Source organism: Papaver somniferum, chromosome 2 (genome assembly GCF_003573695.1).
Source record: "Papaver somniferum cultivar HN1 chromosome 2, ASM357369v1, whole genome shotgun sequence".
NCBI lineage: Eukaryota > Viridiplantae > Streptophyta > Magnoliopsida > Ranunculales > Papaveraceae > Papaver > Papaver somniferum.
Window position 1 is genome coordinate 92,818,443 of NC_039359.1, and position 21,450 is coordinate 92,839,892.

General features: G+C 36.3%; 1 pseudogene; it reads right to left on the reverse strand.

The window, feature by feature from the left end:
- Positions 1–156: 156 nt before the first annotated feature.
- Positions 157–15,393, reverse strand: LOC113348420 (annotated as a pseudogene).
- Positions 15,394–21,450: the final 6,057 nt, after the last annotated feature.

Consider the following 21,450-nt stretch of genomic DNA (forward strand, 5'->3'; position numbering starts at 1 on the left):
AAAAATTCATGTTGCATCTAATCAGAGAGATGGAGATCATGCTCTGAAAAATTCCTTGGATCTGATTCTAATAGTATATGGTGTTGGTTAGTGCTTAGTGTGAGTAAGCACGATTATATGTGCAAGTGTGAGTATTGCACGATTCTGTGAGATGAGTTTACCGTATATAAAGTCTACATATTCTAAGGTTAATGAAAGCAGAGATTCAAAATGTAACCAAGATATAATAATTCGAGCAGATTTGAACCACATCAGACTAATGAAAACCCATTTTTTAGAACTCTTACATTAGCTCTGATTCTGATTCTTTTCCATCAATTAACATCTCGATAAATTCTACTACTTCTCTATATCTCTATATTCAGTTCCTTTTTATTCTATAAGAGTTCTGCCTTTCTAGTCGAGGAAGACGAACAGATCAAGCGAAATATAATGATGAAGATGTAGTATCAGCCAAAACCTGCACAGTATCGGTGATGAATTAAAATATCTAAATAAAACATGATGTAGCCAAGTCAATACTTGACAGCCTAATAAAATTATGCGGCTATACCTCAAGTTGCTCTTCATTAAAAGAGTCCTTCTGAATACTCCATGTGTCGGCATGGGTCCTTCGAAATTCGGCAACTGCTTTCATAACTGTAGATCTTATAGGTGATGGTTCTCCGATGAAACGAGCCAATAATGTTACATGTTCAGGAAGCCAACTGCAAAAAATACATGTTTATGATACAGAAATTGGAAGAGAAAAACTGCTAAAGAGAAGTGGTTCTCATTTGTAGAAATTAGAAGAGAAAGACTGCCAATAATCTACAATAAGAGTGGCGATACTACATTCCTTCACAACATCCATTATGCCTTCATTTGTAGAATTTAATTGTGAAGATTATACTGGAGCAGGATCAATTGTGCACCATCGGTTCCTTATCAGGATTATGATATGCTCATCATAAACCATATTTTTGAAAAATTACCCTATTTAAGTTTGCTGAACATGAATGGTAAAACCAACATAATACAACTTTTTGAGGACCCTTTCCCCAAACAAACAAAAAAACTTTTGTGGAGGATGACCTGTTAAAAACAGCCTTTGGTCTGATGTGAAGAGGATGCCACGGTAATGCACCTTGACCTCACATATTTATTGCTCAGTAAATCCTATATTGAATTATTATTGAAATTGGACAGACAGAAATGTTTGATTAACTTATGCTGTAGAGTTTCACATACCTGGGCATGTCATAAGGAACTGATAATACAGAAGCTGCCAAAGCAAGGACTGCACCATGTGTCAAAGCTATGGAGTGGTTTGAACTTGGGACTCTGAAATTGCAAAGTTGAACTTTAGCATCAATATGCAAAGGTTTTGAACGTAAGCATACATACGATATATAACTAGAATTCAAATAAAAACTGCAATCACGTGTTATTATTGTTAGTGTGAATGTACAGACACAAAGAACAAAGATGTGAACTATAGGTGGTAATGGAAAATCAAACCTCTTCCTTGCTTTCTTTTGAATAGAAAAGGCTTCCGCAAATGCTTTACTATGGAATTCACCGACCAGATCCTCATCCCCACCCTTTAACAAGCCTGCAAGAACTCCAGCAGCATGTTCCCTTACCTAAGACAGCAATTAGAAAACCGATTTAGTTCTAGATATTGCTCCAAGGGTGTAATGATGACGGTACCAAGTTGATTTGCCAATGGCAATAAATGTATGGTTGTAGGAAACTGATACATTCGAATGGGCTCCTCTTTAGCCAAATATGTGTACACGAGTGTGGAAAGATAGTCTCAAAAGTGAAGGAGCCAGAGCAGAATATGAATAGACATGGCAACTTTCAAGTGTTTCTCATTCAATAAGCAGCATTAACTCATAAATAAGTTTTGAAAGTTGCATAAATTAGAGCTGAGAACGTATAGATTTATTTTGTTAGCCATACCAAATTCAATAAAGTTGAGTAGATTATGTATATAAAATTGCTAATAAAACATCTAATGCAACATAATTCTTCTACTACGTCGGAATATCAAACTTTAAATCACAAATTCAGAAGTTTACCTCAACTTGAGAGTCTGTGAGTAGCTTTTCAGTGCTTTTCCAGATTTCTTGTTTCTCATCACGTGAAAGAACAAAAAAGTGCCTGTTTCAATGGCAAGCAGCAGAAAGTCATGCATTTTGAACAGATTTACGTAATCATACTTACAACAAGAAGAATGAAGAGATGCAGACTTTTATTGAGTCACGAGGAAATTCTATTCACGCAATGTAAGCATCCCAAATGTTAACTTTTTAAGGCATCCAAGATGTAAGCGTGACACATGAACTACCAGACATGGCATAGAACAGAGTACAGATTCTAAATTACTTATCCTACAGTAAAATAAATTTATACCTAGATATAAAGATATATTAACATTGCATACCTGTACATAAAACTTCTTAGATATGTCAGAGTTGCATATCTGGTTCGCCAATTGCCATCAGTTGCTAAAGAAAGAAGCACCGAGACAGCCTTTTGAAGATGGGGCTCTGGAAGTATTCTCCACTTTAGCAATTCAAAAGATGCCTTGGCAAGTGTTGACAAGTCTTTATTTGATGTTTCCTTCAGAGAAACAATGAAAGTTCATTAGACACTGGTGCTACAGCAACGCATTTCAAGCAAACAAACTCTAAGACGCATTTAGTTAAATAGAGTAACTTGGATGTCAGATACTAGAAAATGCAAACAATACGACAAGCAGTACTCTTCAAAACAGCATAAAAGTACACGAAACATCAGGCACGTGTTAACACTAGTTGCAACCTTTTCAGTCACCTATTTATCACAAGAACAGCTGAGCTTTGCTTGACAGGGAAGAATTTGCCATTGATTTAAACATGTTGCCTACAGCAGAAACCTTTTCTCTCTCGATCTTCTAACAGGGTACATAATAACATAACACATCCAATTCCTTTCTAATACATTTTGTTTCCTACTCTCTCTCTCTCCTTCCTCTATTCTTTAAATAATCAAGAAAATACTAGAAAAAAAGTACCGAAAAGTAAACCAACAATACAGAATGCATATAATATCATATCAAGGCAATGATGGCATCTTACAAATATTATTAAAACTGTTTTCTGCTCACTCTACGTACCTGCAATGCGATAACAGGTTGAATAAGATCCACAATTACGTTCAGCAAAAGTGAAGACCTTCCAGACTTCAAAGATGAAATGATAAAATGGAATATCTGCACCCAATTGAACAGGAAGAGGTTGGCGCGTTAGGGTAATGTGAAAGAAAATCGATTCAAGTAGGCATTGGTGAGCAACTGTAAATTGCATACCGTTTCCATCCATTTAACATCTTGTGACTCGGAGTCTGAAAGCCCACTATCACGAGATACGGACTCCAAACTGTTAGCTTGACCAGCATTCTGGATATTTGCAGCCAGTTCAGAAGCCTTATGTGTTAGAAGCTGATCCCAGTTTTCCCTTTTAAATGTATAACCTTCTGTACTTCCCACTTCATCAGAATGGTTCCGGGTAAATGTAGAAAGCCTTAAATTTGAGCACAACACAGACAGGGTAACACCAATTGCTTCCCTTACCTGCACCACCAAAACTCTGCATGAGACTATATTTGAGCAATAAATATAAGAATTAGAACGGGTGAGCAGAGATATCTGTATTCTGCAACATAGCATTAAAGCAATTAAAGACTCGTAAATATCTACCACTTTTGAAGCACAGCGTTTCACACAAAATTAGGCTTTGGGTACATTAACAACGCTTGAGACGCCACACAATCCAGAGAAATGAGATTCTCGACTATATAACAAAATCAAAATACAAAGCCTTTGTCCATGAAAGTCCATGATTTCAGCATTGCAATACATAAAGTTCATTTGTGATTTCAGCATTCTCGACGTGCATTTTGATGGATAAATAGTACTTAAATTGCGTCTGTGATTCCTCAAATCTCATTTGTGACGCTTCACAGATGGTTCACAGCTTGGAAGTCAAACAGGGTAACAGAAACCAACAGAAAAGCCTAACAGACGTGGACAAAGTGCAAACAGAAACCACCAGAAGAAAAAGAACTATTTTGATTCCTCCTGAAGCTCAGGGTGAGCAATAACCATTTATTTGATAATAAATCTAACGATTCTTCAGAAAAGAGTAAACCTTAACGAAAATTCAGCAATTATAATCTTTTATGAGCTGTAGAGCTCTCAAAAAAAAAAGTGAATAACCCATTACCTAAATTTGTTATAGTCTGAGAAATTTCAAACAAGAATTTTGAGTTATGAAAACAGAAAAATGGCAGTATTCAGAAGAAAGCAAGAAAAAGTTACACTTACTTGGGCCGATGAATGGCTCATGTTATCCAGCAACTCAACCAGAAGACAATCATGAAACTGGATCTCTGCCATTGGCATCCTTGGTGGGGAGAGTTCAATCAGTACAGCCGAAAGAAAAATATATCTCTTTGCTACTACATTTGTAGCCACTGTCTGAGGCAAAGGAGTCAACAGGCAATTCATGATCTTTTGCCTAAGAAGAGGAACTTTTGTTCCACGTTTCCCTTTCCCTGTAACTGCATAACGGATGCAAGCAGTCCACTCAGGAATAGACTCTACAGAAGGTGCTAAAATGATCTTCTGCAGTTGGATCATTATCCAGCTGTCCCATGCTCCTAACAGACCTTTTACATCAGAATGCAGTACTCCTGCAAGTGCTTCAGCAGCCACACATTGCTTAGATCTCTCTTTAGCATCTGAAAACTCCTCTAATGCTCTCTGGAGTGCTGATACAACTGGCATACCACATTCTTGAATCAATCGCTTGAAAATCCGAGCAAAGTTTGAAAAGAAGGTATTATTTCCATGCATAGAGATCCAACTAGGAGTGTGAGGCCATGAAGTTGAAAAGTCGAAATAGAAAAGAGTGATCGACTTGTCCGCCAAGTTCTGAATAGATGCTGCGTGATTTCCTCTGGATGAATTTCCATCAGTATCAGTTGTTACATGCACATGAGAAAGGCTATTCAGTGTCTCAGAAAAAAATCCCTCCTCCTGAAATATTTGGCTCATAGACCCTTCAACAGAAGACTTGATGTTCCCTTCGAAGTCTCCAAACAAATCATGCTCCGGAATTTTGTATGGTGATTCTTTCAACAAGGTATTTAGAGCTGAACTTGCAAGTATCCTTGTCTGAGGAAGTGGACTCTTCAAATTTTGCAAGAAATGACCTGGAAGAAACAATTTTCGTACTTATATATAGCATACAGTAAATTGATTGAAGAGACATGATGAACAGAATTGATCCATAATTCTCTAAAAAATTACAGTATTAACAGCAATTTCAAATAAGGAACGATCAGAGATCGTTATCATAACAATGACCACAACAACAAACATTTTCAAACATAGCTCGTACCATTTTGTACAATGACGATCAGAGATTGTTTTCAATAATTTTTTAGGTACTCTTCTTTTGAAGTTTAGGCTTTACGTCTCACTCATCTTGCTAGTTTTCATTTCCTAATACAGTTTCTACCTTGTGACGTTTTTCCAGGAAAAAAATCAGTAAATTCATCAATGTGCACTAACCTGTAGTTTGGCTCAAAATTTTCGAAGATGTATCAGGGTCGCTCCTAGAAGCCATAGTTAACAGTAGCAATACTCTGTTAGCCATCAAATTGTACCTGAAAAAGGATAGCAAAAAAAAAAAGAAACTTGTTGATGCTGAACAAAGAGACCCCTAAATCTGTAAATGTAAAGCAACACAAAAGAATGACACTTTATTTATACACAGACCCTGTGCATCACAGCGTGAACTAAATCCTAGGAAAATAGTGCGAACTTCTGTTTACTAACGTAACTTTCTTGTCCAGGTCTCTAGAAGTTCACGGTTTAGGGTTTGTAGGTAAAACACCAGTCTTGATCAGTATAGATAAGTTGCTACTTGATGACAGAAACAGTAAATTCAGCCTACATTGTTTGGCAGGAAGAAGATACAACAATCTTAATCCTAAATGAATCAATATCCGCAACTATGATTTCGCATATAATGCATGTACCACCTTTAAAACATTAAATAAAAGATAAATAAAGTAACCCTTACCGCCAATGCAACCCCGAGGTGTCAAAACTCAGAGAAGCAATCTGAGAAACCAAATCTGAAAACTGTGGTTCATCTAAATGATTACCAGATTTCCTGAAAACACTCCTCGATAGTCCCGCGAAATGAATGTTGTATTTAACAAACAGCTATCGACATCAAAAGAGCAATAGTGATTAGACACAGATTGACTACTCAAAATCACTTAATACTTCATCACTAAATTTTACCTCATTGATAGCTTTCTGGGCTTTCAGCGATTCATGATGAGAGCTTCAAGGAACACATAGCATATGAGAAAAAACTGAAAACCAACTCTAAAGAATATGCAAAACTCAGCAGGAAGTGTGAACTGTCGGAAGAAAATGTACCTTGTGAGGATGCTCAGGAGAAATGCGGAGAAGGATTTTAGATCCTGGACAAAAGTACACGAAGGTGTTAATCAGCAAAATGTCACCACCTGAAAAATTAGTTTCAAGCAGTCACTTGTTGTGTATAATCACCGTGGTCAAATGCTTGAGAACAGTTTGTGTGGCAAGAATTGAGCAGGATCCAAGCACTATATGTTCTGATGCATCTGGATTGAATAAGTTTTCGGTCAGCGCCAGAACACACTTTGAAATCATGAACGGCCACCGCTTGAGAATCTTAAGGAGGGATTTCCCAGCAAGCCTAAATACCAGTTTGATGACCAGATTCAGAAAAAATATATAATTAAGAAGCCGCATATATATTTTCTAAATAACCAATCAATGCTTTATAAAAAACTCATGGTTAATCTAAGACTATAAGAAAAGCATGCTTTCATAATAGAATCCAATGTTACCAACAACTTGGAACTAATAACTCTCTATGGAACAATGAGGAAAGATGTACCCAGTTTTACACGACCTTTTTACAGTACTCAATGTATTCCAATCCCCTGGTGAGTAAAATAGTTCCATTTTGCATTTCAACAAAAGAATAAATTAGAGGCGTGCTGCTAATATCTAGACAAAAGCATTCAGGCCTGCAAGTAAGTGCCTATGCACACTAATCAATTGCCTAATTATGAGGAAGCCCTCACAGCTCACTGAAGTCAAGCCAAAAATGCATTATCCCAAGCAAATGTGCACCATTTGAGGGTAGGCACATATTAGTAGGCTAGAATGTCTTTTCCCTAATATTAACAACCCTAATATTAACAATTTAGAAGAACCATAAAATGTTAGTGGACTTACGCACGAACAGTTTCATAGCTATGCAATGAAAGGCTCAAATATCATCTAGTAAAAGAAACACATGATCTGACGGAGATAGATTTCCATTCATACGGAACAGATGATATGATGCCTGTGATGATCTCCAAGTGTTATGCATGTATGCCTTGTCAATAAGTCCCCATCTGGGCCTGAAGAAAACGTAGAACATGAAGTCGAGAATTAGCCAAGAAAGATGGAAATTAATAATAATTTATTTTATTATTTAGGAAATAAGGCTTAACCTTCTTTTTCCTTTGGAATGAGATGACACAATAAAATTTATTGGAGGCTCTATTATGGCAGCAGATTCCGATTTCCAGGCCTGCCGATGATTTGACCAGTCATCAAACTCCAAGCTTCCTGTAAAACAGATAAGAGGAATCAACATATGAAAGCATATAGAATTAGCAATCAGTGTTGAATGCTTATGTCTTGCTAATTGAAAAACTTTTTAAAACACAGAGCCATACCAAAGTTTCCTAACGCATCCATTATACGAACAATGAGTATCAAAAGGATGCTATCATCCGATCTTTCTGCCAATAAATACCTGCACAGTGATCCAAAAATCACAGTTGTTTAGAAAACTCTAGAAGCAGAAGGGCAGCTTTAATAAAAAATGAGGTATAAAGAATTACTTGCAAGCCACGTGTATGATTTCAGCTGCTTTTTCCCTTAGTTCAGAGCTTCCAACAGTTGAACCAGTTGCTCCAGCAATTAAGAAAGAAAAATCATCTACACCTTTGACCCTCTTATTCCTCAATGATGGACGAAAATCGGGCAAGCATGAAAGAACGCCTTGAAGTGAAGAATCGATGCGTAAAAGAGTAACTTTTAAGTGTTCTTTCTCATTTCCTGGAACACAACATCATTTGTCAAGGATAGTTAGTATCTCTGCTTGTCCCACAATCTCCAATATCTAGAAATAAAATCACCATGAAAACTAATGCGTACAGATGAATTTTAGAGAAGAAATGATGTTAACACAGCAACCTAATTCCTCTCACCCAAGTTTATCTAATCCATAACCAGATCCCTCTCAATAGAAGCCCAAGGTCATGGACAGTTCAATCCTTGATAATAGTTGTCTTTAACCACGAGACATGAACACCACTTCCTAGATTTCACTTTCTAAGACAGAAACAAGATAATGTGTACAATACTTGCAGGCCCTTCGGCAAAATTACCATAGAATCACGAAACGTAGTGTGTATCTTGTGCTTACTTTCACATAATTTTGTTCGAGCACTAGGTAAGGTACTTATGTCTTGTGTGATATGCAACTGTGCTATAGCTATTATTTAAACAACTCAAGACTAACAAGTTACAACCAAGTGCATGATTACTAAATTACTGACAAGTAGATAGGCATGTGGCAGTGTCCACGTGGTATTAGCTATTTACACCAAGCTTTCTCATAGATCCCGTTGACTAAACTGAAGTAGTTCATGATCATCTATGAGAAAACAGAGAAGGAGCGAGACCAGTGAATGAATACACGGCTTACCCGGGTCAGAGTGAATTTTAGCCTGACATATTCTGAGAAGATCATCTAAGGCTGATCCAAGATGAAGGTTTAACAGCTCATTTGCAAATATGACTTCCTCCTGTACAGGAATGTGCCACTTAGGGCGCAACGACTGGACCTCGCTATGAAAACCTTTTGCACTAATCCATTCCTCTAAAGGAGCAGCATCAGGATGATGTAAATACACCTTGGGAGCAAAAATCAGGAAGCTTATTTTGATTGTTTAATGAAAGAATAAGTTGCAGACAAATGGTTATAGAACAGTAAAAAAAAATAAGGAAATCACATACTTATATTGGTCAATAGGATAATAATGAACCAAGCTTCCAAGGAGAGATCGAAGAACATGATCAGCTGCTCCATTAACCTATAGTATCATGAGCATAGAAGTAGAATACTAAGTTATGTTTCAAAAGGAATTCCATTAAGCTATAGGACAATGATCACACAGTTTAACATTACAACAGAGATACAACACAGAACCTTCCATGATGGGGCTTCAAAGGAAGCCATGATCACTTCCTTCATTTGGTCCTTGTAATGAAGAAGGACTGGACCGGCATAACTGATGGCAACAGATAATATCCTCAACTGGTAATCAACTGCTGTTTCCAGCGCTGGAGAAAGAGTTGGCTTTGCCTGCAACAAAATTTGAAATTTGAATCCATGTACACATAAAGCAGCAGCTAAAACCAGTTTACAGAAAAAAAAAAAAAAAAAAAAAAAACCTTTGCTGCGAGGGACGGATCAGAAATTCCCGTTCCTCCAAAACCAGTACTGGGTGTCCCTTTTAAGGATGATATGATAGACTTCAAGATAGGTTCGATCAATTGACAAGCTGACTCATCTGGATTAGAATGAATGCATGCGCAACAAAGAAGTCCAACTTCCCCAATAGCTCCAGGAAGAATATTTGTCGTAACAAACTTAGAAATTTTCTTTAAAGCCTACGAAGACATATAGAAGAAAGATAATATAATGATTATTTATATGACCAGAAGCATAAACGACATAACCCAGTAAATAAAGTAAGATAACTCGAACCTGACGGAATAAAGGTTTGGACAGTTTCCCGAGCAATATCTCCAGCATGCAAAAATAGTAGGGACCCTCTTCGACTAGAAAAGTCCCTGACGTTGCTGATGGGTTGACACTTTCGCTTCTGCAAAATAAGAATAAAAATACGTTATCATTGCTGCGTCAAAGCAAGTTATAGATGGAAAAAAATCAGAACTCAAAATACAAAGAAGAAAAGAGTACTACTTACAGAACAGCACCAGGTTCCAAGTGCAGCAATAAAGAAAATAGTCGACACAAAAACTCATCAAGCCATTCAGAGAAACTAATGGCTGACATAAATGCCAGCCCATCTTCAGTATCATCTAAAATAGCAATCTGCAACAGTAAAAGATGATAAGTTTAGCTATAACCATCTTTATAGATTTTACTTAATCAATACATAGATAGGTGGCCCTTACGTTAGAAAACATGGAACCAATCAATTGCATGGTTGCCATGGTCTTTGGAGGATCATTGGCATCCATACCAAGTAAGGCATTTGACAATGAACTCATTAGAAGATCGGTGTAGCCATTTCTGATTTCGATGTCCTTTTCATCAGAAGAAGATGCAACGGATGCAAGAAAGAGTGCCCGTCCAGCAAATGCTACTGATGTGACAGCAGTCTTCAGTTGGTGAGTAGCTGTCATCTATGAGAGAATAAATTAATGGACAAAGAAAGTTGGTTTTTTGTTTGAAAAATTATATCAGTTTGAATTTGAATGGATAAAAGTTGGTTTTTTGTTTGGAAATTCTGTATCAAATAGTAGTAACTGATATGTTATTCAGCAAAGAGTAACAGAAGGTAGGTATAGAGTGGTAAGACAAACTTAGAGTTCTAGCATGTAAATATCAATAGAAAAAGAAATACTCACTGTCTCCAATGCCATATGAAACCGAGATGCTATAAAAGGAAGTACTAGAGAAGGCTCCACATACGCCAAAATGGAGGTTGCAGCAGCAACAGTTTCAGCAAGAGATTCATTTTTGCTGTATTGACCACGATCAATTAACTTAAGTACCACTTTGACAAACAATGTTCTTTCTTCTTTTCCAAGATATTGTTCTATCTGCCTCTTGTCATCAATGTTCCTGTATCAAACATTGCTTCAGTGATAAATAAGATGAACTTTGAAAAACCTTCATAAACAATGGAATATCTCACTCTAAATAATAGATAAAGTCCCTTACTCTTGTTCACGCTGAAGACGCTTTTGGAAGGTAATAACCAAGTAAAGCAAGAAACGCTCTAAAGAGTAAGTCCAGCGACCTCCATTAGAGGGGTGGTAGTACCTGTGCAACAGCATATAAAGTGAGGAGGGATTGGTTAAAATGTCAACAACTCTGAGGCATTAAGAGGAAACAAATGAATAGTATAACGGCAGAAAACAAACTGCTCTAAGAGGTTGACCAATTTCTCAAAATATGCTTGTGCCGAACTTCCAGGCTTTAAAAGATAAACCTGCAACATAAAGCTTCAATACAAATAACACATAATACCATTGAACTTGAAACTTAGACATACGAATTGTCAAAACAATTGCCCTCGAAATAATTTCCTCCAAAATCAGTATATTTAATAACTCTATGAAAAATGACGCAGCTTCCTTACAATTGATTTGGCAATGTCCCTAGCTGGAGTTATCGCTTTGTTGGAGAACAAGAACCTCGTGTTTCTCGGGACATCCATAGGGTACGGGTATGAAGCATTTCCATTTGCAACAGGTACCTATAGTAAACATACTAGCTTAGTAATTTATACTGCATTGTAAATGATGAAAGTCGGAATATGTAGTCCATTTTTTTTATCTCACCTCGAACATATTTAAGTATCGAGTAAACAGGTCAGGTAAGATATCCTCCCAGTCAATGAAACTGTAGTTCTTAATACAACGACCAATAACAGCAACCCACTGACTGTCCCAAAATTGACAATTCTGTACAATATCCCATTGACCTATGCAGTGTTTGATCCAATCCCTGAGAAAGTTTATTTGTGCCATAATCAGTCACCACCAACAGAAGAAGATAATTATCCTTGAAAGAATATTTGAATATCCTTACCGTGAAAAGAAGTCCTGATTTTCTGAGTTTGTAGGAAGAAACAACTTCATAAATCCAGAACCATCGAAGGCAGTGTTATGCCATGGATTTTCCAACTGCAATCTGCAAATATAGTGTAAATAAGCGATGTAAAATCCACTGGGGTAAGCAGAATTCACGGAGTATTTTTAGCTAATTAGCAAATAAAGGATGACAGTTTGAAAGGTTGTAAATCAACACCTTTTATTGGACAGATGATACCGAAATGACAAATGCCAGATTGTGACATGACGGAATCCTTTTGGACAATATTGAAGACAAAATACAAACCTGAATTCGGACCATATCTCAGCGGCAGAACCTGAAGGGAAGAACTTCCTGCAACATCTAATAAGGGATGTTACAGCCTCAAAATGTCGTTGTCTCAATCTCCATCCTTCCGGCCCAGTATTTCTGTACAAATTAAACAAAGCAAAGTAACTAGCAGGAAACTTTCCAGCGCCTTTAGTGGCTATGAGAAGTAAATCCCAAGTTATCCAATGCCGGATTCATAGTTGACGATTTTGTATGGTGAATAATAATACTGATTTGGAAACACATTTTAATGACAAAAAATTAAGCAAGGGACAAATGGTCGACTGCAACCAATACATGCCTGGCAATACTCAAAATTAATAAGCACTATCTGACTTCTGCAACAGGATCATACTCCTATATAAATGCATATATGGAACATGTTAATGAAATAGTAAATGGTCAATCTTAGTTGATGGATGCTTGCTCTTCCTTTACACTGTGAAATTAATCATAAGCGCTAATGGACTTTAACTGCAGATGTGAGATAACCTTAAATTTTGCACTAAAGTCATTTGATGTTTTTTTTACTGAGTTGAGATAGCATGTCTATATATATATTTTCATTCTCAGAGAATACGAGTTGTATAAAGAATCTATTAGCTGCATTTTCGAAATCTGAACTCAAGGCAAATTAATGGTCTTGATCAACAAAATATAGTAACCTCCGCACTGCAGATCTTGGTTATGTATCACACTTGGCCTGACATGTTTAATGTGGCGTGCTCGAAAGGAGCAGCTGTTCAACTACTGAACTAAGGAAAAAGAAGACAAAAATGACAAACCCAAACTCCAATGGAAGCTCGACTTTGGTGTTTGATTTGTGCCTCCTAGGTGCAGGACTTGACTGTTGACCAAATATTTTCCACACTAATTTATTTTTCAAAGTGAACTTCCTAAGCACTTTACTTAGATAGTTTTAGCACATTGTGTTTGAGTTACGTTGGTCGAATTACTGCCAGTTTAACCTCCAAGAGCACATATTAGACTACTATGATTATCATGATTAGGGGAGTGGTGCTTAATATGTAGGAAAACTCCAGTGGTATGATTACTTTTTAAGTGGTTCACCTACCTTTAAACTCCGTTAATAATCTGTAGACTCTTCATGGTTCTGATTACATCAAATACTTAATAGAGTCCCGGTGATGCAGTAGATACAGTAGTAGAGTCTTAATGTTCAACAGAAGACAAAATTTTACCTTATTTTTTTTACCTAGATAACTAATCTATGGGCTCTATTTAGTCCAAGGTAGAAATAAAAAAATATTTACAAGCATAATATTTAGGCTTCAAAACAATCCTGAAACCCACAGTGTTTATTTTCCCTTCCCCTACACATTGTTATCCACACAATGGAACTATAAATCAGTATCATCTGTTTGTGTTTCACGTGTTCACACATCTTAAGTTGGCGAAGTGAGGTGCAATCTCTCAAGCAACACAAACTGGTAAAACCCCGCCAAAATTTATTCGTTAAGAATGGGTTTGACTGATCAGACCTGTCACATTATCGTTTTTAACAGCAATGCTTCTTGTTTGATATTTTGGAAGTTTTCCTCGAACGGACTCTCCCTATTCTGTGTTTTTGTATCTGATCTTTCTTACTAAGTCACTCTCTATGTGGAGCTAATGCCAGGGAAAAAATGTGTTTAGGTTATCCAATGCAGTGCCTATGGATTTGCCTTGAAATACTACATTGCAAGTGTATGCTTCAGATTAAAGCTGTTGTGGGATAATGATTCTTAAGTTAACAATTTTGGTGTAACATGTTATCATCTTTCCTAGTTGCTAGAACATTTTAAAGACGCATGAGCAAAAAGGCTGAAATTGCAAACATTACAATAGTCCACAGTTAAAAATCTCAACCAAGAGAATTAAAGGTCAAAAAGGAAGCCTTACCGTGTGAAATGTGTTTGTATTAAAGTATCATAAAGAGGTCGCCATTGCACCTTTAGGGACAACTTTTTCCCATACTTATTCACTAATCGGCATAAAACGTTCCCCCATCTAACCTAATCAACAGAAAGTAAGAAAAAAAGTATATTGAGTTAGTCAAGTTAAAGAATCAGAGCTATAAAGAAAAACAAGTAGGCACGTGAGGATGGGCATAAAAGGAACTTGTCAAACCTGGGCATAAAGTTTGTTCTGTGACATGTGAAACAGTTGTAATCCGATTTGCACTACTTCCCCAACTTCTTCCAAAGAAACTTCGCTTTTCGCCTTTATAAAACTGGAAAAAGGAAAGAAACAAACAAACATTTAAGACTTGATGAACCTTCACAATTCACAATAGAAATTTTTTTACCCAAAACAACTTTCTCAATTGGAATGCTCCTGTGGGAACATCAATCAAAACGGTTGAAAACTGTATTCAACAATAAAAAATTAACAAACAATACTTTCACACTTGATCAAGTGAAAGATATAATAGCTCAACACTGCCCTAGATAACTTTGTGTACAACACAAACTCAATGATGAACCGCATAGCATCTAACGTAGTTTAAGGTTTAAATCCCTTCTTTCTGGAAGAAGCTTAAGTTATTTACATTAGCATGTCTTAAAACAACAACAAATTCAAGAAACAACAAAATTTCAACTCATTCGTACTCCAAATTGTCATCAACTAGTTTGAGCTACGTAATGTTACAATAATTTAAGCTAATTTTAGTTGAGATGCCATAATTAGAACTTCAGAAGAAGAAAAAAAAAACCTAAAATTCTTGTATAAACAACAATTTAATGAAATTCATCAAAAAGAAGTTCAAGAAAACCACGAAAGAAGAAATTGAAACTCACAGGTCGATAACTGAAATCCATTTGAGAGTTGAATAGACAGATTCTGGATCGTCTGGTGTCCATGATTCCTTGAGTGATCGAGCAACATGTGAAAATGATTCTTTCTCTTTTTTGGTTTCTTCTACTATTGGCGAAGGAAGCCATGAATTGTAGAGATGCATATCTCTCTGTAGATGTTGAAGAATAAGGGATTTTTTGGCTGAGGTTTTAAGTTCCTCCCCAAGTCTTCTACATGCCTTTTATTGACTGACTTCAATTTTGCCCAATTCGTGTTATTCAAGAAAATTTAAACCGGGTATAGCCGGTTCGTGGTAGAATTGAAATGGGTCACTCATGATGTCAGTGTCCTTCTTTTATTAAAGCACAGTACATGGGTGTCAATGGGTCGTCGGCTCCGGCTCGGATTTGTTCTTTTTTTATACTCCGTACATAAGAAAGGGCAAATAAGCCGAGATTCAAGGGCCGAACTACAACCAGACTTCACCAGGCTGGAGCCACCCCTTATGGTAACAATTGGCTTAAGTCAGGGGTAAATTTTGGTAAAGTCCTGGACGTGAGACATTTCCAGTTCCATCACAGCCGAGGTTACAAAATCAGTACATTTCGGTGCCCTGCGTTAATTCCCGAGTTTGGTTAGGTATAGTATTCCTACCATCTCTGTGGAGATCAATATCGTTCAGAACAAACGGATTCATCTGATCCATACAAATGATAGGCTCTTTAGAATCAGAGTTCTTGCAAAAAAGAGCCAAGTGCAAAGCATCTCTGTTGTTAGTTTTGTGAATTAATCTAAAAATTTTAAGAACAAAAGGTATTTGTTGGAGTCTATCATTTATGTCTCCTTGATAGCTGCTTGGTAGAAAATTGGATATCGTCCTTGGGCTGCATCATGATATAGATTCTTAAAACTTTCTAAAGTAGTTCATCTTCGGCTTCTACTGGCACATTTATTTTTTGCATTTTCTTGGCTCAATCAAAAGATAATTAAGCTCCATTGTTTGCTCGATTTGTTCCATGGTATCCTGGATATACTCTAGTCCCAGTGAACTTTCTTGCAAAATTAAACATAGTAACAACAATGTAGTTAGTTTGCCTGTCAAATAGTTGAGGGTTACACATCTTTACTGACCCCATATCGTCTCAAGTTAGCTGAGTTATAACTATTGATTTAATAGTGTCAGATAACCTTTACTGTAATAGTGATTATTCAGAATGTGGGGAGGATGATTGTGCATTTAGTTATGATCACTCGCGTGAATGATGATGTTCTTTACCGTTTTCTTAACATTCAAAGAGATAGAATCTAGCTTTCCAGATGAACCAACAAGTAGTAGCATAAGTGGCAGTTTGATGTTTACTTTTCCCTAACCAGGAATTCATCCTATCAATAAAGGTAGCTTGATTACCACCAGTATCATGACTATATCCCAACAGTTCCAACCATACTTGGATAGAAAATGTACATTCCAAGAAAGGTGCATCATAGTCTCCTCTCTACTTTTGTGCGACTTACATATTGGATGAATGTAGTGCAGGATGCTTACAGTCTTAGCATTAGTAGGTAGAATCATAGATATGCGCACATTTATAGATAAAGATTTTTATGGCTGGTAAAGTATCCATGCTCCAAATCTTACTTCAATCTGTCAGATTTGCATTCTGGTTATATTTTTCTCCATCTTAGCAGTGTATAGAGATTTGACCGTAAATTTTTCATTTCAGTTAGGTCTCATTTAATAGTATCCTTATCTCTAAAGTGGATCATAGTATCCTTATTAGACTTATTTCTCCTTGGTTAAAGAATCTCCAGAGTTTAATGTCATCCCAATTGCCAATAATGGAGATGGGATGTTTCACAAGAGTACAATCCTCTAGACATTTATGTGGTTTAGTGAGATGAATATTAGGATCAATAAACCATCTGTCATCCCAGATGTTAATGTCTGCCATATCAGATATACTCAACATGCCAAGAGTTATACTTTTGAATGTTGTCAATTCCACTCAATGTCCCTTTCCAAATCTAGGAATCTCTGGTGTTTGCCTTTGTATCCATATTGAGAATATTATTCTTTCTGATGTACTTAGAACATATAAGGGATAAGAGAAAATCTCTATCTTGTGTAATTTTCCATCCCATTTTAGTAATCATAGCACTGTTAAAAGCCTTTGTGTTCATGAAACCCGGTCTTCTAGATATTTTGGTTTGTAGATAGAATCTCATGCTTTTGGGGTTGTTAGGGCCTCTTCCCTAGAATAAATCCCTTTGAATCTTGTTGATGTCCTGACAAGTAGTTTTGGGAAGCTTGATGCAGTTCATTTGATAGACGACAGAAGTTGAAGTAACAAAATTGATGAGGGTTTTTCTACCAACAGGATTTAGGTGTGTAGTTCCCAACCAACCGATATGTGCTTCAGTTTATCTACATGAGGCTTGAAAGATATAATATTGCTTCTGGCGGTAAACAGAGGGTAACCCATGTATTTAATTATCTCCATAGTCAATCATCTGAACTCCCATAATAGTGCTTATCCTGGTGCCCAGTTGTTCATCAGTATTATTGCTAAAGAAGATCCCAGATTTGTTGAAGTTTATTTGTTGACCAAAGGTAGTACTAAAACGTTTGAATAAACCTACCAAATTATTGCAACTATATATATATTATCTTGACAGAAGACCACGTAGTCATCAGCAAAGAGGAAGTTAGAAATATAAGGTGCATCTTTGCAGATGGAGATTCTAGTGATGAGACCCATATCTTCATCATAAGTTAGATTTCTACATAAGCTTCCATGAAGAATAAAAAAGATATGGAGAAAGAGAATATCCTTGTCGTAGACCTCTAGAAGGTCTAAAGAAATTTTTTGGCGCCCCATTAACCAGATCTGTCATATTTGTGGTTGAGATAGATGCATTGTTGTATTTTATGACACCATTTATCATCAAAACCTAATTTTCTCATGATAGCTATGATAAATTTCCAGTGAACTCTATCAAAAGCATTTTCCACATATCTATTTGTATTCCCATAATGCCTTTTTCACACTTTTCTCTTATTTTGTTGTTTATATTATGGATTATCTCATGAGATTTGTCTTCATGAGATGAAGGCTAATTAAAAGATATAAGATTATTTAGGAGAGGTTTTATTCTTTGATCTATAAGTTTAGATAAAATCTTATCGGTTGTGTCGCATAAATTGATATGCCTGAAATAAGTTGGGAGGTGGGGGTGTCAATATTGGGAATAAGGGATATGAAAGTGGAATTTATTTCTTTTATCATGTAACCAGAATTGAAGTAGTGTTGGACCATGTGAATAATATCTTCACCGACAATATCCCAGTTATCTTGAAAAAAATTTGGTGGGAAGTCAATTAGTCCAGGAGCTTTGTCTCCTAAGAATTGTACACAGTTTCAGAACCATGGACCATAGTGTATATTCTTCCATGCAATTTCAAGATGAAGTTCTTACATGATTACATGTATTTCTTTTAGGAATTTCATCTAAACTGAGAAAGTGTTTGTTTGAATCTCAAGTTATCTTAGGTTGAATTCAAAGTTATCTATAGTCTTGAGAGTCTATAATTAGAGAGACTAAAACAACTAAGAACTTCAATCCCTGACACTTATGTGTGTCCTGGTTGTATACTAAAGTCGTTTTCTATTGACCTAGGTTCTTCGGAATTGTATTCAAGGTTTACGATACTGCACCTAGGGATACGTGAAGCTAGGTCCGACTATATTTACTTTGATAGTTCTTGTATCATGTTATTATTCTTATTCATCTTCGAGAATCTAGATTTCTCATATCAGGAACGAGATAGATAGAAGTTACTGAAAATGCGGGGGTACAACAACACCACCCAATATTTCGATTAACAATCTGTATGGACTAACTCTAATATACTTTCAAGAGAATCAACTAGATTCAATCTTAATAAAGTATATCAAAGAGTTATATGTCTCTTTGTCGATTCAATACTTACTCAAGCAAATAGAAATATGCGAATCTAATTGAATACAAGAGAAATCACTTGAACGGTACCAAAGACCAATGTTCAAGTATCAATCAATTTCAATCAACAACCAAAGGTTGGATTTCCCAGTTGATTGATTCAAACGCACAACCTGTGATATTTCAATTATATAACAAAATATAATGCGGAAAAGAAATAACACAGACACCAGAAGTTTTGTTAACGAGGAAACCACAAATGCAGAAAAACCTCGGGACCTACTCCAGATTGAACACACACTGTATTAAGCCGTTACAGACACTAGCCTACTCCAAGCTAACTTCGGACTGGACTGTAGTTTAACCCCAATCAGTCTCCCACTGATCCAAGGTACAGTTGTACTCCCTACGCCTCTGATCCCAGCAGGATACTGCGCACTTGATTCCCTTAGATGATCTCACCCACAACTAAGAGCTGCTACGACCCAAAGTCGAAGACTTTAATAAGCAAATCTGTATCACATAGAAAAGTATATGGTAATAGATAAATCTATCTCCCACATAAATACCTACAAGTTTTGTTCTGTCTTTTGATAGATCAAGGTGAACAAGAACCAATTGATAAACTAGACTTATATTCCCGAAGAACAACTTAGTATTATCAATCACCTCACAATAATCTTAATCGACGCGGTGAAAGAAGATATTGTAGAATCACAAACTATGAGACGAAGATGTTTGTGACTACTTTTATATCTTGCCTATAGGAGATATCAATCTCAAGCCAATCGTTATGATTGTACTCAATACGATAGAATCAGCAATATCAGATCACACAACTACAATAAATTAGTATCGGTCTGGTTTTACAATCCCAATGAAGTCTTCAAGTCGTTAACCTACAGGGTCTCGGTAGAAACCTAAGGTTAAAGGAGAACTGACTCTAGCTTATACAACTAGTATCACACGGGAGGTGTGGGGATTAGGTTTCCCATTTGCTAGAGTTCTCCCTTATATAGTCTTTCAAATCAGGGTTTGCAATCAATGTTAGCTTATTAACAAAGCATTCAATATTCATCGTTAGATGAAAACCTGATTAGATTCAAGCTAATATCTTTCAACCGTTAGATCAAAAAATTAGCTTGTTACACACAAATGAAATGCACGTTTTAGGTTTGTGTAACCGTACCCAAACATGTACATTTGTTGGCTCAACAGTAATTAACCAAATGGTTAGACATATGAGCAATTTCATATCAACCATGTTCTTATTCACCATAACTAGTTCAAATGACTCAAATGAACTAGTTAGAGAGTTGTTTAATTGCTTAGATCTTATAGAAGTATACAAGACACAATCGAAACAAAAACGATTTTATTCACTTGAATCGATTCATGAACTTTATAACCACGGTTTGCAAACTTGCATTCTTTAGTTAATATAAATATAAGTTCACGAATAATCGTTTTTAGAATATAACCAACCTAAGTCTGCGGACCAGGTACGCGGACTTAAGTACCTGAAATGAGTTTGTAAATAGTTCACAAACTCCAGCAGATTCTCGGGAAGAGAACCTCCGACAGTAAGCGGACTGGGTTCGCAGTCTCTGTTCCGGTTTCCTGAGCAGCAAAGTACACAGACTTTGGTTCAAGAAATAAGAACTTATACATGTATGTGTTACCACACAATGCTTATATCAAACATTGGTTATATAATGTAAACTCTCATTTCAATCATTGAAACATTCTTAGAGGACGTTATATAGTTGTTATTCACAAACTATTTTTCGTCAAAGCCATTTTCAAGTGATTGAAACATAACATGACTCTCGTCAATAGGAAAAGATGAACTTGGCCAAAGAGAAAGCTTACCAACACATATTTCGAGAAATAGATAAGCGAGATAAACTCGGCTCGAAATAGCAAATGTGTATAATAAAGTCTATATAGCAAAACGACTTTTTTCTCAAGATAGAGTAGATAGACTTTTGAGTGATAGATAAGTTCAAGTATCCACATACCTTTTAGTCGATGAAGTTCCACCGGTTCCTTGAGTAGTTCTTCGTCTTGTATGATGGTCGCCATGGAGTTCTTGAGCTCAACTACACTTTCTATCCTAGTCTGAGACTTAGCTACGGTAGACTAGAAATCAAGACTGATAGTTTTGATCACTAACATTGACAAACATGCTTGATATAGCAACGCATGCGAGTTCGACCGAGCAGTGCTCTAATAGTTACAAAGTTCTCTTTGTTTCAAACTTTGTAACTCCTCAAGATAGATATCTAGATTCTTCATTGATCAATCTAGATTGTTCTTGAGATGTGGTTAATTAGTAATCCAGACTTCT